Genomic DNA, 17,084 nt, shown 5'->3' on the forward strand with positions numbered 1-17,084 from the left:
GTAACAACATGTACACTTGAAAGAACGCGATTAGCACATAACTTAAGAACTAAGCGACTTACATACAACACATACGCGAGCGACGATGTGAAAGGTAGAATGAGACATAAACAAAGAAAAATGCATGTGACTGAGACGTGCGTGTGACTGAGACATAAACTATAAAATAAATGCAGTGAAACAATATTTTCTACACTGAGTTCTTGCACGCAGAAGCGAAAGCATCATTTTAGCACTTGCACGTTCTTATCTATCGGTAATGAATTATGAGTGGAGCAACACATGACAAAAATACGGTAAAATTATCGGTCACACGTCACAAAGGTAAACATGTACATGTCGTCGAATCAATAAGGCAGAAATATGGCTTGAAATATATATTCACGAATGTGGAATATTACGACGATTAACAAGCCGTGATGAAGTCAGGTTTGTCAAGGGATAAAACATTCCCCACACTCGCTCAAAAACGAGCATTTGTAAATATTATACATAGTATGAAGATTTATCAAATGCCAAGGATAGAATAAGTACACTAACGACGCACTACAAATAGCAATCCTAGAAGCAGCTTGATCTCTGAAGCAGACCTTAGCAAATCCTGTTTTCCATGTAGTGAGTAGTGCTGGAACGTATTTTCTATGTGTATTTTTGATGCTAAAAGACGCAGGAGGTTGGACCTGCAAGTCAAGAGAAAAACAAAAATTCAGAACAAATGAGAGATTCCTTCTAATTTACTTATTAGTGTGTAAGATGGATGATGCCTAACATGGAACCCATATAGGAAATATGAATGTGTCAACTTTACTGTTGCCAATGTCGATGTCTATGAAAATATGTATGTAGTATTATCTATTGTAGTTGTGGATGTAAAAACGCGCAGGAGGTCGGTCCTGCAAGACAATAACAAGAAAGAGCAAACATTCAGAACAAATGCAAGATTCCTTCTAATATACTTATTGCTGTGTCAGATGCTGCTTAACATAGAGTCCATATACGAAATGTGAATGTGAATTGAACATTTATTTGCCAACTATATAATTGTTAATGTCGATGTCCATATAAAATGTATGTATGTACTCTTTTCTTCTTTTCTATGTGTATTTGTGGACGTAAAAATGCGCAGGAGGTCGGTCCTGCAAGACAAGAACAGAAAATGCGAATGTTCAGGATAAATGAAAGATACTTCCTGATTTACGTATTAGTGTGTAAGAGGGTGCATGTCATGGAGTCCGTATATGAAATGTGGATGTGAATTGTAAATTTATGTGTCAACTCTATTATTGTCAATGTTTATGTCTATGTATGTACTATTATCAATTTTATGTGAGATTTTATACTTGAAGAAGAACAACCCCCCTACTGTATACTGTCGGAAATAAGTCTCTTTATTTAGGGAGACAGTATAGAAGGCAAACCAAACACTGCATTTTATAGGTGGAACACTTAGAAGATGCAACAGGTCTGCTAAAAAGACTGTTTACCTACACTTCTCTGTCCTCTGCTAGAGTACTGATTTGCAGTATTGAATCCTTACTGAATAGGAGTGATGGAGGGCACTGAAAAAGTTCACAGAAGTGTAGCTCATTCTGTATTACCCGGCAAGAGGGGAAGGAGTATCACAGATACGATAAGTGAGTTGTGGAGGCAGTCATTTACCCTTTCGTGACTATGGGCATACATGTATGTCCAGCAGGTAGAAAAGTCATTGCTATTGGCCTAGATGTACACTCAGCGGGCGGTAACTCCAGACGGCTACTGACGGAAACGGAGGTCCTAAACTACAAATTAAATGGCCTTCGACATATTTGTTTGACACATAAAAAGTAAAATGCGCTCGACAGCCTGCACGTCATTTGCTAAAACAGTCGATAACTCATATGGCAAACCCAAGTGGGAACATAAATGGTTAAAAAATGGGCGTTCCATCATGAAATGGTGGGCAGTTAAAACTATGGCACAATGTGTACAAAATGGCAGGGGAGTGCCACTTAACAAATGATGATGGCTAAAACGATGTTTTCTCATGCAACTTCATCTGTCCACAACATTTCAATTTATTCGCACCATCATGGGACACAATTTATCAGACAAGGAAATTATGGATATTCTTATGAATAGTAGTGACAAAGATTGTAGTGATACTGTGGAACTTTCTTCCAATGAAGAGTTGGATGCATGTCAATGTACTGCTGAATCCTCGACATCAAGAATAGAAGATTCTACCTCTGAAGACAGAAAAGAAGATGAAGTAAGTGAAACTTCATCAGAAAAAAGAAAGTATGACTGGACGGAGAATCATCCAGTGATGAAACGACACCATTTTGTGAACACATTTAGTGCATTAAAAGCAGACTTCAAAGAGTCAGCAAGTCATTTAGATGTTTTTGTACTTCATGTCCATGGAATTCGTTTCTGCTATCTGTACACAGATCAATAATTATCATAAATTTATTACTGGAAAAATGAAAACAGTACCCAGGAAATTTGCATGCTGGAAGCACGCAGAGCCAGCTTAATTTTATTGCTTCCTACCAAGTTCTCTGTTTATGCCTAGAAGTAAAAAGTTAGAAGCGAATGGATATTGGTTGACATATTCTCTGCTTCAAACACCAATATTCTGTAACATAAGGGCCAGGGACTGGTACAAGTTGATCCTGCCTTTATCGCACTTCAGTGACAATTCCACCACACATCGAAGACATTCTTGTAAAAATATGTCTCATTGTAGATCACACAAAAAATAAATTCTGCCAGGCATTAGTACCCTTTGAAAACCTAGTGATTGATGAAAGTCTGCTACTTTTCAAAGGAACCATTTTGACATTAAAATTTTTGTCCTTTGTAACGTACAAATCAATTATATTTTGGATTATATTGTCTACACTGGTGCTGCCTCAGAAATAGAATCTAGAAATGCTGATTGGGGAAAATCAGGTGACGTTGTTGTGAGTTTGTTATAGCCATACCCCAACAAAGGTCATACCATTTATTTAGACAATTGGTATTCGAGCCTCGAATTATTCCTGTGGCTCCATGATAAATGTACAAACACCACTGGAACAGCATGCAAAAACAGGAAACATCTACCACCGTTGCCAGACAGTTTGAAAAACGGGGAAATACAGTCCTAGTTCTGTGGAACATTAATGACACTAAAATGGATGGATAAGAGAGAAGTCTGGATGCCTTCTACCATAAATGGACCAGAGTTTGTGGAGATAGAGAAAAAAGACCATAGAGTGGGCAAAAACAAATTGAAACCTACCTGTGTTATCAGCTATAATAAGTCAATGGGTGCAGTTGGTAAGACAGACATGATGTTGTCTTCTGAACAGTTCATACGAAAGACAATGAAGTGGTACAAAAAAGTATTCTTTCATATGACTGACTTGTGTGTGTTTAATGCAAAAAGTATTTTTTGAAATGCAAAAGTAACAGAAGATACCACTAGTGAAATACCACTTGGAACCAATCCGTCAGTTGCTTAATGAATTTCATAGTCAAACTTGTAAAAGTGCAATCCTATGAACAACCAAAGAAGAAATCCCTTTCCAACTGCAGAATAAATAGGGACATTATTCAGGGTTCCTAGAAGCAACAGAGAAAAAGGAGATTCCCCAGACACACTGTGTAGTATGTACTGCTCATTCACAATGAAAAATTACACACGTAAGATGCAAAAAGTGTGATGTGGTTCTCTGCATGGTGCCATGTTTTGAAAAATATCACACACTAAAGATATATTAGTATGTTTTAGCAACTGTGTACATTTCAAGCAAAGGAAAGTAATAAATTAAAATTTAAAAATTTAAAAAAAGTAAATAAAAAGGATTTTTAATTCAGCCAGTGGCAGTCAAAGCCTGCATCAAAAATGAGAATGGGAAACCATTAAAGGAAACTGTACTGAACATGATGAGCTGAAAAAGAAAACATTGAGCAAGAAGAAGGTAGGCATTTACTATCTGCCCCGCCCCCCTCCCCCCTTAAACCAACCAATCTTATTGTGGAGAATCGACTTTAGGCTTTAATTACAAACAAAGCCATGGGCCTATCGAAAAATGAATTATCCAGATATATGCTTTGTTTAACTCAGAGTCCGGATATGTGCCATAATTTGGTTTTAAATTCCTGTAATTATTTTTTAATTAAGATAGTGGCAAGAACTGTCCAATATTTGGGCGTTTTCACTACACGCTACTCACTTTAACACTATATATCTTGGAACACATTCATTCGATGTTAAGGAAATTTTAATATGTTGTAGGCACACATATCGACGGAATAAGCCTCAAGTTATAGGAATTATTATTAAAAATGTTCCTATCATTTTTCTAAACCAACTGTTTATCAGCCCATAATAAACATATAACAGAAAGTGTTACTTAGTTCCAAGCTCTCTTTCGTGGTCATCAGAAGACTGAGACAGTACAGCGGTTCTGTATGCACCAGAACGTGCGGGATGCCAACAGTGGCCATAGCCTACAGCGACCACAGGGCTGAGTCCGCAGTCTACCGGCCAGGCGCATGCTGCATTTCCTCTTATCAGCCGGACAAGTAGCCAGGACACTTGGCCCTTGTAGCCACGAAAGGGTTAAAACAAAGGCATTTTTCACTGTGGCAAGATATTTTCACAAAATTTCAGCCTCCAACTTCCTCCTCTGAATGTTAAAATATTTTATTGTCACTTACAAGAAAGAAGTGATTGTTGTAATAAAATTTAAAAAATCAGAGCTCATACCAAAAGATTTAAGTGTTCATTTTCCATATGTGCTGTTTGAGAGTGAACAGTACAGGATGTCTGAAGGTGGTTTGCCACACTAAGTGTGAATTGCAGAAAAGTCATGTAGATGTTCCACATTTGGAGCAATTCTGTTACCTTTCAAGAAAACTTTATTTATGACAGTATAAAACAGGGCAGTTGTGTATTATTTAACAACTGAAACAAAATGGGGGATAGAGAAAAATATAAAATAGCATGAGCAAACCTAATCTTGAATGAATGAAAACCTGCCTGTCGATAAACTACAGCTGATGACGATAACACAATCTACAGGATAAGGATCAGGAAGACATAAAAATTAAAGCAGAATAAATTATTTGCTTACATGCTGTGGTGCTACCAATTATGTAAACCATAAGTGAAACAAAAAGAAAAAAGTAATTAAAAATACACAAATTATAGCGATATGTGAATTCATTATCATATTCAGTAGATACCATCAAGAAGGGTAACCTCCAATGACGTGGAACAAGTCAAGGTATACACGTAACATATGAGAAAGATATGACAAACTTTTCAACAATAAATTATCACTACACTACTTAATGCTATTCACACTAACGCCATCTAAATTTAATCAAGATGATTAGTAATAAAGTTGTTTCTTTGAAAAATAATGCTGCCTCATTAGTTTCATCATACAGCTGCTGTTTGTCTGCCATTAATAGCATACTATTTACTTGATTACAATGGTAGTTTTCAAGAATATGTATAAATCTTTAAAAACAAGTCCTATTTATAGTACATTATTACTATACAGCTTCCTATATAAACCCACACTGCTACTGGCCATCTAGCAAACAGAATTCTTAAATATCTAAATCTGGATATTTACATAATTTGTAGAAAAAGTGACTGATGAGGTATGTTTTTAATTTTCTTTTGAATTGGTAGGGAGTCTCTCACTACAATTTCAGAGAGAAAGGAAACATTCATTTATCATTCACAAAAACAGCAACAGGGCTGGCAAACACAAAACGTTAAAGTAATTTCTTTGCCATGGCAAAAAAAAGAAGAGGAGACAAGGTTTGTGAGTTTTGGAGTGATGTATAAAAAATACACGACAGAAGATGGGATTCATTTTATCAGCATATCTAACAACTATTTTGTTTGTTTTCAGACAAATAAAATAAAATGCTCCATTTAGTCTTCAAATACTGTTGCCAGTACAGTTTATTATAAATATGCAAAAGAAGACTTTTAAAAAGTGGATAAAGAACTTTAAGTGTGGAACATGAAAGGATTCGTATGAAAGGCTACTTCTGTTTAGTGCCAGACCAATGATCAGAAAATTTTTAGTATAACTTCTATCTGAACAGTCACGTTTATTCCACGTGGGAAAAATATATCTAAAAACAAAGATGATGTAACTTACCAAACGAAAGCGTTGGCATGTTGATAGACACACAAACACAGAGGCAAATGTACTCTGTACTTCCACCTCGACTGACATCTCTGCCCAAACTCTTTGCCTTTACAAATGTCTGCTCACCCCCTTCCCCCCCCCCCCCCCCACCCGCACCCCACAGTAAAGTTGTGAAAGTACAACTAATCCATAAGTAATCCATGTTAGCTTTTCACACTAAGGAACTAACAATTCATGAATAAAACATAATTCCATCAATGAAGGAGTCAACATTATCTTTCAGTAATTAAAATGAATTACAAATAATATTAATTAAACACACCTTCTCTTCCATTGTAAGTGGCTTCCCAAGTTCATCTTCTGAGAACTCTACAAAAGCAACAGTTCCATCCCATGAACAAGCCATCAACTGCAGACCTGTACAGCTCCATAACAGATCAAGCACAGAATTAGTAAACAACTCGTGCAACACAACAAGAGGTCGTTTGAGTGCTGTAAGCCATACTGATAACGATCGATCTCGAGAACCAATTGCACAACAGCAGTACTGCTGAGGCTTCGATGAAGAATGATATTGTTTCTGCAGAATGTTGGAATTGAAGTGCTGAAACAATGAACAATACATTAAAACTTCAGAGCAATGCTATATCAAGACAGCCTCTACACATTTTAAAAACAAAATTAAAAGTTTGTGTGATAGATAGATGCCAGTGGTTTGGTTATCATGTGTAATAATATAATGTGAACAGAAACTTGAAAACTACACAACTTTTCATGAAATTCTAGAATTAAAGATTTGTGTTCAGGAGCACATCCATAAAGGATGAAGGTGTTGTCACACATGCTCTTGTTGTTTTATTATAATTTGGTGATGGGTGCCATCAGTGTCACACTCTAACACTATGCAGGTCAAGCCCAAGCATGGCTCAGGCCACAACTTTGTGTTAAAAAGACCATGCCCGAGTATAGGTCTGGCCGTGATTACTCAAATCACGAGCATAAACCACACGAAAACTTGACTTACGGCGTATGAGAACAATGTACGGACATCTTGTTACCTGTCCACTAACTGATGATGCCTTCTGTTGTCAATTTCTAGAATTATGTCGAAAGAAACATTAGTAAACGTAAAAGATGCAGTCGCAATTGCCTGAGCGAATACAATTGCATTGATGTAATTTCAGGCACTTATTTGTTAGGTTTCACAGTTTACTGTAGTTCTGCTATAAACACATCATGCTCATTGAGTAAGCAGAAATTTTGGAAGCTCACAAGGAAGAAATTGCTCAACAACTCACCGAGAACCTGTTTTTGGAAGAATAATTTACTTTCCATCATAATTAAATCTTGAAGCTTGGTCTTTTCTTAGTATGTGTTACTCTTGAAGATGCATCAATTACATATATGCCAGAAATACTTTAAATAATGGCATAAATGGTTGGTTTCCTAGACCCGATATTCTTCTAGAGAGAGAGAGAGAGAGAGAGAGAGAGCAATACTTGAATATTGCTCATCAGTATGGGATCCATACGAGATAGGACTGACAGAGGAAATAGAGATGATCCAAAGAAGAGCAATCCATTTTGTTACAGGGTCATTTGGTAAACACTAAAGTGTCAACCAACTCCAGTGGCAGACACTGTAAGAGAGACGTTCTGCATCACAGTGAGACTTATTGTTAATGTTCCAAGATCATACATTCCCAGAAGAGTCAACAAATACACTGAAGTGCCAAAGAAACTGGTACAGGTATGTTGTTGTTGTGGTCTTCAGTCCCAGTATATACCATGTATATATATATATATATAGGTATGCATATTCAAATATAGAGATATGGAAACAGGCAGAATACAGTGCTGCAGTTGGCAACGCCTATATAAGACAAGTGTCTTGGTGCAGTTGTTAGATCAGTTACTGCTGCTACAAAGGCAGGTTATCAAGATTTAAGTGAGTTTGAATGTGCTGTTACAATCGGCGCATGAGCGATGAGACACAGTATCTCTGAGGTAGTAAAGAAGTGGGAATTTTCCCATATGACTGTATCACGAGTGTACCATGAATATCAGGAATCCATTAAAACATCAAATCTCTGACATCGCTGCAGCTGGAAAAAGATCCTGCAAGAATGGGACCAATGACAACTGAAGAGAATCATTCAACATGACAGAAGTGCAACCATTCTGCAAACTGCTGCAAATTTCAATACTGGGCCATCAACAAGTGTCAGCATGTGAACATTCAAAGAAACATTTATATGGGCTTTCGGAGCTGAAAGCCCACTTGTGTACCCTTGATGACTGCACAACACAAAACTTTATGCTTCACCTGGGCCTGTCAACAATGACATTGGACTGTTGATGACTGGAAACATGCTGCCTGGTCAGACAAGTCTCGTTTCAACTTGTATCGAGTATTTCGGACATGTACAGGTATGGAGACAACCACATGAATCCATGGACATGGCATGTCAGCAGGGGACAGTTCAAGTTGGTGAAGGCTCTCTAATCATGTGGGGCATGGGCAGTTGGAGTGATATGGGACATTTGGTACATCTAGATATGACTAACAGGTGACACGTACGTAAGCATCTTATCTGATCACCTGCATCTATTCATGTCCACTGTGCATTCTGATGGACTTGAGCAATTCCAGCAGGACAATGCAATACCAAACACGCCCAGAATTGTTACAGAGTGGCCCCCGGGACACTCTTCTGAGTTTAAACACTTCTACTGGCCACCAAAATCCCCGGACATCCGGACATGAACATTTTTTTTTTTGGTAATCAGTCTACTGACTGTGCTAACCTCTTCATCTCAGAGTAGCACCTGCAACCTACGTCCTCAATTATTTGCTTGACGTATTCCAATCTCTGTCTTCCTCTACAGTTTTTGCCCTCTACTGCTCCCTCTAGTACCATGGAAGTCATTCCCTCATGTCTTAGCAGATGTCCTATCATCCTGTCCCTTCTCCTTATCAGTGTTTTCCACATATTCCTTTCCTCTCCGATTCTACGTAGAACCTCCTCATTCCTTACCTTATCAGTCCACCTAATTTTCAACATTCGTCTATAGCACCACATCTCAAATGCTTCGATTCTCTTCTGTTCCGTTTTTCCCACAGTCCATGTTTCACTACCATACAATGCTGTACTCCAGAAGTACATCCTCAGAAATTTCTTCCTCAAATTAAGGCCGGTATTTGATATTAGTAGACTTCTCTTGGCCAGAAATGCCTTTTTTGCCATAGCGAGTCCGCTTTTGATGTCCTCCTTGCTCCGTCCATCATTGGTTATTTTACTGCCTAGGTAGCAGAATTCCTTAACTTCATTGACTTCGTGACCATCAATCCTAATGTTAAGTTTCTCTCTGTTCTCATTTCTACTACTTCTCATTACCTTCGTCTTTCTCCGATTTACTCTCAAACCATACTGTGTACTCATTAGACTGTTCATTCCATTCAGCATATCATTTAATTCTTCTTCACTTTCACTCAGGATAGCAATGTCATCAGCGAATCATATTGTTGATATCCTTTCACCTTGTATTTTAATTCCACTCGTGAACCTTTCTTTTATTTCCGTCATTGCTTCCTTGATGTACAGATTGAAGAGTAGGGGGGAAAGGCTACAGCCTTGTCTTACACCCTTCTTAATACGAGCACTTCGTTCTGGATCGTCCACTCTTATTATTCCCTCTTGGTTGTTGTACATATTGTATATGACCCGTCTCTCCCTATAGCTTACCCCTACTTTTTTCAGAATCTCTAACAGCTTGCACCATTTTATATTGTCAAACACTTTTTCCAGGTCGACAAATCCTATGAAAGTGTCTTGATTTTTCTTTAGCCTCTCTCGTCCCTTTACTTTTCCTAAAGCCAAACTGATCATCACCTAGCGCATTCTCAATTTTCTTTTCCATTCTTCTGTATATTATTCTTGTAAGCTGCTTCGATGCATGAGCTGTTAAGCTGATTGTGCAATAATTATCGCACTTGTCAGCTCTTGCCGTCTTCGGAATTGTGTGGATGATGCTTTTCCGAAAGTCAGATGGTATGTCGCCAGACTCATATATTCTACACACCAACGTGAATAGTCGTTTTGTTGCCACTTCCCCCACTGATTTTAGAAATTCTGATGGAATATTATCTATCTCTTCTGCCTTATTTGACCTTAAGTCCACCAAAGCTCTTTTAAATTCCAATTCTAATACTGGATCCCCTATCTCTTCTAAATCGACTCCTTCTATCACATCAGACAAATCTTCACCCTCATACAGGCTTTCAATGTATTCTTTCCACCTATCTGCTCTCTCCTCTGCGTTTAACAGTGGAATTCCCATTGCACTCTTAATGTTACCACTGTTGCTTTTAATGTCACCAAAGGTAGTTTTGACTTTCCTGTATGCTGTGTCTGTCCTTCCCACAATCATATCTTTTTCGATGTCTTCACATTTTTCCTGCAGCCATTTTGTCTTAGCTTCCCTGCACTTCATATTTATTTCATTCCTCAGCGACTTATATTTCTGTATTCCTGATTTTCCCGAAACACGTTTGTACTTCCTCCTTTCATCAATCAACTGAAGTATTTCTTCTGTTACCCATGGTTTCTTCGCAGCTACCTTCTTTGTACCTATATTTTCCTTCCCAACTTCTGTGATGGCCCTTTTTAGAGATTTCCATTCGTCTTCAACTGTACTGCCTACTGCGCTATTCCTTATTGCTGTATCTATAGCGTTAGAGAACTTCAAACGTATCTCGTCATTCCTTAGTACTTCCGTATCCCACTTCTTTGCGTATTGATTCTTCCTGACTAATGTCTTGAACTTCAGCCTACTCTTCATCACTACTATATTGTGATCTGAGTCTATATCTGCTCCTGGGTATGCCTTACAATCCAGTATCTGATTTTGGAATCTATGTCTGACCACGATGTAATCTAATTGAAATCTTCCCGTATCTCCCGGCCTTTTCCAAGTATACCTCCTTCTCTTGTGATTCTTGAACAGGGTATTCGCTATTACTAGTTGAAACTTGTTACAGAACTCAATTAGTCTTTCTCCTCTTTCATTCCTCGTCCCAAGTCCATATTCTCCTGTAACCTTTTCTTCTACTCCTTCCCCTACAACTGCATTCCAGTCGCCCATGACTATTAGATTTTCGTACCCCTTTACATACTGCATTACCCTTTCAATATCCTCATTATTGGGCATATCTGGGATGCCTTGCAACGTGCTGTTCAGAAGAGATCGTCACCCCCTCATACTCTTGCAGATTTATGGACAGCCCTGCAGGATTTATGGTGTAAATTCCCTCCATCCCTTCTTCAGATATTAGTCGAGTTCATGCCACATCGTGTTGCGGCTCTTCCGCGTGCTCACAGGGGTCCTACACGATACTATGCAGGTGTACCAGTTTCTTTGGCTCTTCAGTGTGTATAGCTTCCTTCTATGTATATCTCGTGAAAAGATCATGAGCATGAATTAGAAACATTGAGCCCACACAAAGCCTTACCAGCAATCTTCCTGTGAACTATTCGTGACTGGTACAGGGAAGAGGCTGTGACAGTGGTACACATAGTACCGTCCACCACACACCATAAGATGGCTTGGTGAGTACAGATGAATAGAGAAAGACATATTTGTCAACAATAAAATAAGTTTTTAATCATGGAGAAAAATAATGTAATATGAACATGATGTTTCTGAATGGAACGCTGAATTAGACATGCAGTAAAACAATGAAAATAAATACTACATTCATTGTCCTGTGTGTGTGAAAAAGTGCCTACACCAGCAAGTCACGTGCACTGGCAAACTTTCTCATCACAACATGATGTCATTTGCACATCAATAACGAGAGACCATTGCAGATAGAAATAAAATAAAACCAACAAGGCTTCGTATCACATTCACAATTAGAAATAATGGTTCAAGTACTCATTTCATAAATTGCAGTTTACTTTTTATTCTTTTCCAGGTATATATTTTCTGTCTAATAATTATTATTACCTAACTAGTAAAATAATGTTATTGAGCTGTGACTTCTTGCGATGCTCTTAGTAGGATAGTTTCTCTGTCATGCTTTGTGGTGTCATGGTTGGCTAGCACCATCTATTTAGGATGGCTGTGGCTTGCAAGGTGAGACTCAGTCGGGGGCATCAAAGGAGACTCGGTCGGGGTAGTGATGGAGACGTGGTTGGGGACATTGACAGAGGGAAGATAGTGCATGGAGCATCGTGAGTAGTCAGTCGATGCTTTGTGTACTGCAGTGGGCATAGTGTTGACATTCCAGTGCCTGGGTCTGGCGGCGAGCGGAACTGGAGTGTGAAAGCAGTCACCGGTCATCACAGGCTCTGTTTAAGAGTCGTGTCTATTTCGAGTCCTGAGGAGAGCATGGTAGTTTACCCAGGTGTGCATGTTAACAGCGAGCTCCTGGACTAACTTTAAGGGATGAGCAATTTTGTGGTGGAACTTTTGGATGTGTAAACCATTTGGATGAGGGTCCACGATACTTGGTATTGCAAGTCCATGAAACTGCACTGTGCCCTGATTCCACTGCATTTATTTTGAATTGCAAGTGTGGCTGATTTTCAGTGATTCATTTTTTATTATTATTGTTAATGTATTAAGTGCTAAATTTTATGAATCAAAGTTAATTCTCTACACAAAACTTCAGCTGCTAATTTAAACTAGAATTGCAAACTTCTTCCTTGTTGGGAATTATAATGGTAACAATTTTGTGCCATCAAATGGTGCTTTGGTATTTAAGGTTGTGTGCAGACTGTCTGGTCATTATCACCTTGAGATAGTGGTGATTTATAAATTTATCAAGTGAAATTTCATATCATTGGAGATTGTTTAACGAACTATTGCTTTAATAGTAATTGCGGTTGTCACACTATAACATTTAACGTCTCGTCCTGTACTTGTCACTACCCAGTGCTTGCCAGTTGGCTTTAGTTTTTTGTGAATTGTGTGTTAATACTGGGTTTGTCTGTTGTAGAAGCTGTTATTGGTGTATGCAGGCCCTCCTGCTCATTGTTGTCACTTGAGCTCTCGAGCACGGATTTCAGACACGCGGCCGAAATGAACGCCAAATGTCGACTATCTCACATGTCTGACAGTCTGAGATCCAAAATATCAGAATGAGACTTCTCTCTGTGTTTTTCCAAGTGGGGCAGTGAACAATGCTGTACCATGACTGATTCTTTTTTTTTTTGATGGGTCGAATTATAGAAAGAAAGATAACAATATGACATCCTGTACATTACAATATCAAGAAGAATATTTACCTGAAAATGCTGACCAACTTTTGTACAAAAGAGAGTTTTGACATTGAGTTTTATAAACGTTTTCAGTGTGTTGTGTCTTGCAGCTATCAAATATTGAAGAAAGACATTTTAACACCAAAGCTGCTGTGTATATACTAAATAACTCATTTAAGGCTCTGCCCATTTTCATAAGTCACATTTATTATCTAGCATAATGTGATCTGCATGTATTACAGTGTAAGATATATCACACAAATGTGTCAGTAAAATTTTTAATAACAATATAAATGTCTGATCTTCTGGGCTCGAAATTCATCTAAATAGCTCATCATCAAAGAGTTGATTTCTAAATGAGAGTCAAACACTCTTTGATTTAAGAAATTCATCGTACATTCTCGCACATAGTTCAACTTGGCGTAAAAGGAAATTTACTTTGATAGCAAAGCTTTTCAAACCACCAATCGGAATATTTTCCCGCGACCTACTAGAAATAGGTTCGTTTCTGCGGAAGCCCATATGTTCATGTGTGTAAAACTTTAGAAGATCTTACATTATGTCATAAAAGAGACAAGACATCAGAGGATACTCCAAGAGCATCGGAATTTTGTGACCCATACTAAAATGTGCACATTTAAAGTGCACATTCATATATCCAAATTCCCAGTGAAGTAGGCCACGACCTGATATTAAGCTTTTCAATGTAGTTTTTGGGATGTAAAATTACTCGGAGTACCAGTACTATGTTATCTCATGTTTGGTTCTTTATTATGGCATAATGCCATATGTGCTAGAAGTTGAAAACGTGCACTTGAAATGCAGCGAACAGTGTGTGGAATTAAAGACTTTGTTTCAAATATATTGTCTGCCTCAGCGGAGAAGATTAATAAAAGAAAATTTCTTTAGCAAACTGACAAAATTAACTTCATTGTTCTGGAAGGCAATTAATGCTTGACTGTCAGAAAGGTGGAAATAAAATAAAATCTGCAACTAACAACACATTTTAGCCTTCCGTAATCATGTGAATGTATTTTAATTCACTTGATAGCCCTGCCCACAGAAATCTATTTTGTTTTCATTTCACATAAGAGCAGTAAATGAAGGGGAAACAGCAAAATCACTAAATGTAAATACGGGTCACGTGGAGACTACCCACTTGCCCACTATAACTTAGACTGCTCTGCACATCACCCCTGGATCTACAATATTTTCGAACCGGGGCAATACCCTGCCACTCCCTCAAGCATTTCAGACAGGACATCAACTAGAAAAAAATTGAATTTTCAAAAATATATACATTTTGTTGCGCAAATCTTTCTGAAGATTCTAATGCATAAAACATATGTGTTCGAGGAAATATAAGACATGTTATTTGGTCTTAAGTGTGCCAAAGTGCAGCACCACACCTCTTCATACAGCATTCCCCTATCGCACGTCGCGGTATTTCGCTCTGTGGAATTGAAACTTGTATTTTGTAATGGATACCATCAAACCATATTCAGGACAGTGGAAATTAAAATGTCCTGTGGTGCCTCTCATGCTTACAGTCGGCCAGTTTGACATCCTGTCCCTCTACTTAGAAAAAAAACTCTTCAGAAAATTTGTATTCTTTATTCCCTATCAGCTAACAACTTGCTGCTTTGTGTGACATAAAATGAAATATAGGATACATAAAACCATTAAAGACATGAAACAAGCAAGACAATACACATTTCTTCAATCCTTAGCTCCAAGAACTTTTTCTCTCTAATCTTGCTACAGCTTTACATGGCGTGCTTTCGTTTCTGCTAAAGAATCTGTTGCCTCATCAAAGTTCTGCAAACGTTTTGCTACATGAAAAATTGAAATGTAGTTGTCTAATACTAATAGCTGTTAATAAAAATAGGGCACAAGAATGGTGGTGTTTCTCGATCTTATTATGTCTATTTTGTCACTCTCTGGTAGATAAAACAAAATAGGCCTTTCTCATACTGCCACAATTGTAACACACACCAAATAAACGAGACTATTTTGGCACAAACAGTCATTTTTAATGACAGAATATAATTCACAAAGAACCAATATCAAATGCCTATTAGGCCTACTACAAGCAAAAGGTTTACTTTAGAAAATAGTTTCACACTTCATTCATACGCTCCAGATTCCCAAGCATGAGATCGAAAAGTAGTAGTACAAAATTTTTATAGAAACTTAGAATCGTCATATTGTTCCATAGTTTGTGTGTTGTCCCCATTTCTCCTCCTTCCTTGTTCTAACAAAGAGTCTTGTTATCACTAATTCTGTAACTATTCCTGTCAATGTCAAAGCTTATTTGCCGGTTAACTTCACTAACTCTACCAGAATCACCAGTTTAGTTATCCCGCGATTATTCTCCGGTTAGGCATTGTTACATGTTCATACAACGCGTTTTCCGTGCTACTTTCAGAATAGTACTCAAAGCGGCTGCTAGTCATGGACTGTACAGCTGACCCTTACTAGTATAGCGATCTGGCAAAAAATTTTCTGTCAAAATTTCATTTTCTTGGATACACCGAGAAGGTAATATGTAATCACCGACCGCAGTTGCCAAGCGGTTCTAGGCACTTCGGTCTGGAACTGTGTGACTGCTACAGTCTACAGTCGCAGGTTCGAATCCTGCCTCGGGCTTGGATGTGTATGTGATGTTCTTAGGTTAGCTAGGTTTAAGTATTTCTAAGTTCTAGGGGACTGATGACCTCAGATGTTAAGTCCCATAGTGCTCAGAGTCATTTTAATACATAATCTATCTTACCTGTTAGTCATTTATTTCCACTCCAGTAGTCTGAATCTATGGATTTCGCTAGTAATTATAACAACGCTCATCATTCGCAAACCCAATCAAACACACAATCATACAGCGGTTGGCATTCATCTATTCGGCCTTACTCCACTCATGAAAGTTTGTTTCTGACAGAGACATCATGAACACTATGCACATATTCACAAATCAACTTACGATTCATTCAGAAATCAACTTAGAATGTGTTCGAAAATGTTCGAAAATCGACAGGGATGCGTTTCAAAGTCACATTAATAATCGATAGACTAACGTGCGCTAGATGCTACGCACTTTGTCTAACAAAAAATGTTTTTTTTCCTCAAGATTATGAATTTGCCCCCCTCCCAGATTTGGGCCTGCTGCGCATGCATGAATCTGGCAGCTTGGGCGCTCCACTAAAATTTTTCCTGGTAACATCTAGCTGCTTGCTGCGACTGCTTACACAGCCAACAGCCACATTTCTGTAGCCAGAAGTGGGAGAAGCATGATCCTGCTTGTAACTGCTAAAACGAATCTAATGTAAACAGTTGTGATGTCACACTCATCAGAGGCAATTTGTTGTTATGAAGCATTGCATAGTCTTCCTAAAGCCTTTGACATATTTTCCTGTTGGCAAATGCTTGTATGAGCACTGTGTTTTGTTGTTGTATATGGCGCATTTCCTTTGCAGTTTTAAGTTTTATTTTCGTTTTTTCCTTCGTTCATGTTTTATTGCTGCAGTATTATTCTGCAGTAGTGGGATACAGTAATATCCTTCGTTAGAGTATCAGTTCTTACCAGTCAAAATTACGAAAATTTAACTGAGAACAAGAACAATGAAAAATTCCCGGGTTTTTCCCGGATCTCCCGGTTGTCCCGGGTCATATACACC

At 38.1% G+C, this 17,084-nt stretch overlaps 1 pseudogene; it reads right to left on the minus strand.

The window, feature by feature from the left end:
* Positions 1-17,084, minus strand: part of LOC126419665 (protein HIRA-like) — a 294,055-nt pseudogene that overhangs the window by 130,330 nt on the left and 146,641 nt on the right.

The sequence above is a fragment of the Schistocerca serialis genome, chromosome 9 (assembly GCF_023864345.2).
Source record: "Schistocerca serialis cubense isolate TAMUIC-IGC-003099 chromosome 9, iqSchSeri2.2, whole genome shotgun sequence".
NCBI classification, from domain to species: domain Eukaryota; kingdom Metazoa; phylum Arthropoda; class Insecta; order Orthoptera; family Acrididae; genus Schistocerca; species Schistocerca serialis.